The sequence below is a fragment of the Onychomys torridus genome, chromosome 10 (assembly GCF_903995425.1).
Source record: "Onychomys torridus chromosome 10, mOncTor1.1, whole genome shotgun sequence".
Lineage (NCBI taxonomy): Eukaryota > Metazoa > Chordata > Mammalia > Rodentia > Cricetidae > Onychomys > Onychomys torridus.
Genome location: NC_050452.1, coordinates 78,424,774 through 78,431,335, shown reverse-complemented (window position 1 = coordinate 78,431,335; position 6,562 = coordinate 78,424,774).

The following is a 6,562-nucleotide window of genomic DNA, read 5'->3' as shown; positions in this document are numbered from 1 at the left end:
TTGCTTTCCTAAAATAAACCCTGGAAAGTCCCGCTTGCTTGTTAACCAATAGCCCTTCATACATTGCTTCTGAGAAGAGAAACCGGAGCCGGAGAGAATGCTGAGGATGCCTACAAAGGATGACGGTGTTTGACCGCACGCGGGCTGGCTTTGATCGTCCGGACACAGGAGCAGCTAGGATTTATCCAGCGGCTACTGTGCTCGCCAAGCTGGGACGGGATAAGCGCCCATCTAAACAGAAGGCACCTGTGCCCTGTGGAGCTGGCTCATAATAAAGACAGATCAACTTCCTATCGAGGGATACAGCGAGGGGAGAAACGAGTAACAGACTCACGTGTGGTGTGTGATTCCAGAAAAGAAAGACAAAAATTGGTTCACCGAGATGGAGACATCTGCAAAGACTAAGGGGGGCGGGGGCAGCCACGGCAACATCTGAGGGAGTGTTCCAGATGGGAGGGAGGGAGGAGGGAGGAGGAGGAGGGAGGGAAGCAGAGGGAGCACTCCGTAGGTGAGCCAGCAGGGAACCGAGCCTGACCACGCGGGGCCACTCTGAGGACCTGGGCTGTACACTGAGGGAGGCTGGGAGTCACTGAGAGGTTCCTAGCAGTGGGCAGATGTGGTGCTGCCTAAAGCTTTAAAGAGACCCTGTAATGCAGGGGGAAGAGGTGGGGTGTAGGGGCGGGAATGACTAGTCAGGAAGCTGCTGCATGGAGGTGCGAAGAAGGTCAGCATTTGAGGGAGGAGTCACTGACAACTGCCCGGCTCTGGCCACGGAAAAGGAAGAATGGATGCCATTGTTCGCGTCACAAGGAGGGTGGGACGAGAAGGCCGGAGAGAAGAGTGGGGTTCAGTTTTGAGCGTGCTAGGTGGGAAGGCTCTTTTCTGGTGATGAAACAGTGTCAAGTGGGTGGTTCAGTACCAGATTCTGCTCAGGTCGGGTTCAAGGAAGAGGTTTAGGGTGGAGACATACCCTGTGCTTAATCAATGCGCAGGTGAATCTTGGCCAGGTGTGGCACAGGCTTGTCACTCCATCTGCTCAGGAGGCTGAGACAGGAAGACTGCATGCTCAGGGCCAACCCTCACTGGGGAGGGAGTCAAAGGCCAACCTGGGCAACGGAGTGAGCCCTTTCTTCGAAGTAAAAATAGTGAAGTGAGAGAGGGCTGTGGATAGAGCTCAGTGGTAGAGACTCACCTAGCACACGTAAAAGACTCGGTTCAATCTCTACTGTGGCAAAAACAAAACAAGAAAAAACAAATGCAGATGGCCGAGCCCCCAGTCCTGCTTCAGCCATTTTATCATGCAATTCTCAAACCACCACCACCACGAGGTTAACATTATTTAAATGCTGTCAGAAACACGACCAAACTGAGGCTGGAGAAGTCGCAATGGTCTGGTCCACGTTGTACTGTGGGAACTGTGTGGATGCAAAGGCTCATTCTTCTGACACCCCCCATTTGGCAATAACTTGTTCTGTTTCTACAAGCTCTTGATTTTCTACAGGATTTTTGTGAGTCCTAGAGACCAAGGAGGCAGGGTGCAGACACCATCATCACTCAGCCAATGGAAAGTGTCTCGGCTGCGGTCTGATGGAAGGATGTATTTGGGAGCCAGGCATGGTGGTGTAAACCTGCAATCCCAGATACGTTGACAGTCTGAGACAGGAAGGTCAGAAGTTCAAGACCAGCCTAAGAAATTTAGAGAGAACTGGTTGGGGGTGGTGGTGGCAGGTAGTGAGTGTGGTAGTGCAAGCTTTTAATCCCAGCACTAGCACTCGGGAGGCAGAGACAGGCTGAAGGTAGATCCCTGTGAGTTCGAGGATAGTCTGGTCTATATATTGAGTTCCAGGACAGCCAGAGTTATAAAATAAGACCTCATCTCAAACACACACACACACACACACACACACACACACACACACCAAACAAATGTTTTTTAAAATTTATTGTTATTTATTTGTTTGTTTGTTTTCCAGACAGGGTTTCTCTGTGTAACAGTCCAGGCTGTCCTGGAACTTGCTTTGTAGACCAGGCTGGACTTGAACTCACTGAGATCCCCCTGCCTCTGCCTCCCAAGTGCTGGGATTAAAGGTGTGCACTACTACTGCCCAGCTGAATGTTTTTTTCAAAAAGTTAAAACAAGACAAGCCATCCTGTTAGGCACATTGCTGCTGTGAACATGAGCACTGGCCTACTGGTTAACTCTTCAAATCAAAAGCCTAGAGAGAGGAGCTAATGTTCTCAATTTTAATGTCACTCTTTATGAGAAGGACAGTCACAATGGGCACTTTTGAGGACAAAGGGGTATCTGGAACTTTGGTCCAGGGAGGATCTGGTTCAGTCTTCCAGTGGCTTCAGGACACAGAAAGGCATGTGAGTTGATGGCTCAAACTCTCGTGCAGGGGATGAAGAGGTTTGGAAGGGACCTGTGTGGGTGCAGGCTTGGGCTCTTGATGGTTGGCTCTGGTTGTTCACTGGAGTGAGAAGGCAAAAGCTGTTGACTGATGCTGTGACAGCCACTGTGTGCCCAGCTCATGAACTCTCAAAGCTCAGCTGATGTGGCTCTGGGTCCCCTTGTCTGGTGTGAATGCTGGTTTGGTTCTCTGGTAACTGGTTCCCCGGCTGCCTGAGCAGGTGGCCAGGTTCTGACATGTCCCTCTAGTCACAAGGAGAGTCTGGTAGTGCATTGTAGGGACGCTGTGGCTCCCACTGCTTCTTCACACCCACCTACCTGATCAAGTCCCTCTCTAGCTGTCACAGTATTCAACCTGGCTTCCGTGCAGCCAAACTACCCCCAGGTGGGGCTCATTATCAGGATTGGGACTCAAGATACCAGAGTAGTTTGCAGCCCACTGATTGTCGGCTGAGTATGGAGAAACCATTGATTGAGTTTTTAATCATATGCCACGAAATTAATCAATTTTTCCTCCTTCCATTTACAGACACACCCACAAATGCTCTGAGTTTACGGAACCACGCAGAAGGATTCACATCCAGATCGGCCTCACCCCAAAAACCCCCTGAGTATTCAGTACTATCACTAGTTTGCAGCTCGGTCTCAGGAGCTTCCTGTTCGCCAGGCCAACTTCAAAGTCTTCATGAATTCAAGGATCCACCCTCCGTTCTTGTCCTCTAACATTGCAGTTTTATTGCTTTGACTTTATATCACAAATTGCTTTAGAAAAAGGACACATTACTAGTACCACATGCCCTGGAAGCATGAGCATGCGCTCTAACTCCGAGATGGATCCCTAGGCTCCTTGTCAGTTTTGTTTTGAAACAGTTTCATTAAGTCACCGATGTTGGCCTTGAACTCTTTCTGTAGCCTAGACCTTGAACTCACAGACGTCCCGCTTCAGATTCCCTAGTAGTCTGTGCTTTTTAAGACAAAGCTTCCATAACTACATTTTATACTCACGGACCACTTTGGTTCTGAAGAACCACATTTCAAGTGTTCGCTAGCTTCATGTGGCTGCCATATTGGATGGCATGGAGCTGTGGACCACACTGTGAGCTTTTGGAAGAGGGGAACTGCCTGGTTCACCTGTGTCCCAGCAAGTAGCCTGGGTCTCCCACATAGTGATGTTTCAAGGACACGTTGATAAGGTCATCTATAGACAATAAATGTGCTCCCTTTTCCACAGAAGAGAGAGTTCTGTATAAAGTACAAAATCTAAAATCAATACCAATAAAATGATAGCCTTATCAATGAGAACATGAGTCTATCTAATGTCAGATCCTGAGTACTCACTATTCAGCAGGGCAGTATACACCCACAATAACTATCACCCATTGGGCAGAGGCACCCAGACAAGCCATAAGGAAGGAATATTCATTTCCTATTAACACAGTGAAGAATAGTAAGTGCCACGGGCGGTCACAGGTTGTAAAAGAAACAACTTATTCCTGCCTGGTCTGTTAAAGAATGGACAAGTTTATCTCCACATTGACTGGAGTCAGGAATGAGATTTCGTGCATTGTGGATGGAGATGGCAGATCTTTCTGGAGGACAGCTTGAGAAAATATTTCCCAAGCCACAAAAATATTCACAGTACCACACCCAATCTTCTCTGGACTCTATAATCCTTAAAAAGGACAGCTAGGTACACAGAGGCCTGCCTCTGCCTCCTGACTACTGGGATTAAAGGTATGTGCCCCCCGGGCCGGCCTGGAGGTCTGTTTTTAAAGGCAAAGATTAAAAAGTACAAGTCACACTGAGAAATTAAGGGTTCTACTCACAGGTTAGTTGGAAATAAGAAACTAGAACTTATGGTTTTCCAGTTTTTGTTACAGGCAAAGCAATATTGCAACAAGCTGCATAACCCGGGCCTCTCTTGTGTTTCTCATTAGTATTCATCACATGTTTTACAGTTTTGAACATGTGCACAGAAAATGGAAGCATTCTTGCTATGACACCTCATGCTGAACTAGTTTGTCCTCGAAGGGCATTAACGATGCCTAATGGCTGCACCTAATGGAGCTCTCAAAGGTTAGCTCACCCATCACAAGGAACGGCAAGTAGTCATGTGTTTTCAGTGTGGTGTGCTGGGGACACCCCAGTGGTGGAGACAGGGCTCTGAGTTTGCCTTTCCGTCAGGGGAGACAGAAACATTCTCAACTCATGAGAAATTTATTTGAGCACCCAGACCTCAGAGAGATGAGGGGATTGCTGGAAGATTTAAGGCAGCGATCCCAAACCAGGCTGCTATGGCTAGGACATAGTTCTTAGCACTGGTTCAGTGGCATGGACCAGGTTCCCAGGGAACTCAGAAGCTAGGCTATGAGCGTTGGAACCATCTGTTCTCTTTGTATGTAGCAAATAAACTCTTATACATCTAGTGACTTAAAACAGATGAAACACATGAGCTTACAGTTCTGGAAATTACACTCCTGCTTCACCGGGCTGAAGTTATGATGTCAGCAGGTCTGGCTCCTCTGCATGCCGGGACACTTGGCTTTTTTGGTTGAGAAAGGCCACTTGTGTTCCTTGGTGCCCGACCCTTCCCTTCCATCGCTGCAATCCTTGCTTTCTGGGATCGTATCCCTCACCACTACTTCCTTTATTCTCCTGCCTCTCTCATAAGAACCCTGGGATTACTCTGCATTCCAGCTGCAATAGGGTCAGTTACCTTCCTATCCCAAGACCCCTGGTTCAGGCACAGTTGCAGTGCCTTTACCAGAGAAGGTAATATCAGTAAGTTCTGGGGGCTTTTGTTCAGCCTAGGACAGTAGCAGACACCAGAGGGGCCGGAACGTGAGCTGAGAGACAGAACAGAGAGCTGGAGTGAGGAGAGCAAGGGAGCTGACAGGGATTCTAGTTGAAGCGTGGCCGCGCCACGTCAGGCTCAGTAGCTTCCCAGGGAAACCGAAGCAAGGACATTCATTTTCTCAGGATGCTGGATGCCGGAAGTGAGGCCATGAGGCCTCCCTGCTAGCTACCCCTTTCTGTTTGCAGGGTCTATCTCTGTCTGCATTTACTCATCTTGTTTTCCTCTTTTGATACAGGGTCTGGTTTTGTAGCTCAGGCTGATCCGGAACTCACAGTCCTCCACCTCTCTGGGATGGCAGGTGTGTACCACACTCAGCTCACACTTGTCTTGCATTTCCGTTTTCTCTGCTTACCAGGACAGCGGCTCCTCCAGGATCTCGTTTGAAGCCAGTCATTTCCTCCGAGGTCCACTCTGCAAATGCAGCCATATGAGATCTTCAGGGTTAGGATTCAGTATACGAATGTGGTAGGGCTAAGACTCTGTCCATAACAGCTCAGACAGAAGCCAGCTCAGCTAAAGGCTGGTATCTTTGCAGATAACGATGTGGTACCTAAGGGCTCCTCCCTGGAGCGTCTGCAGGACTCCCAGCAGCTTCTCTGCCTATGGCTGGAAAACACTGCTAACAGAGAATAGCTAAGCCAAAGAGGAGCACAAGGAGACCAGGCCAAGAAGGGGTGTATGTTGGGGGTGGGTGGTGGGTGGAGGCCGAGTTGGAAATCAGCAGGGTACAGTCTGATGGTAAAGCCCATTACAGTCTGGAGGAGACTTTGAATGCTTAGCAAAGGTACCAGGAAGAGGGGGAGGTGGCACTGGGGTGTAATATCTGGACGCTGTGATCCTGTCTTACCTCCACCCCACTGTCGCGGCTATAAGCCTCTTTTACCTATTTCTGTTCTGCCTACAGGCTCCAAAGTGGACTGGGGCAAGGGTCTGCATCCAGCACCCTAACCTATCCCTTCAGCAAGCAGCGTCACACCTGGCCTGGGACAGGGTGGCCTTGGACAGTCCTTGGATGGACTCTGTCATTCTTGGAGCTCATGGTCTGCTCCATCTTTGTTCCTGTCTCCCCTTTATCCACCCACATGACATCTCCAGCTTTAACACAGGAAGAAGAAATGGAAGAGCCCAAAACAACTTCAGTTGAAGCATCTTTACGAAGGACAGAATTTGTGACTCAACCATCTCGTTCATCACGAATGCTGAGATTTTTTATTAATCCTAAGATTTGTTATGTGAAACTTTCATCAGCTCATGGAGGAAAATGAGAAACGATTGAAATCCATCACATTCACCCT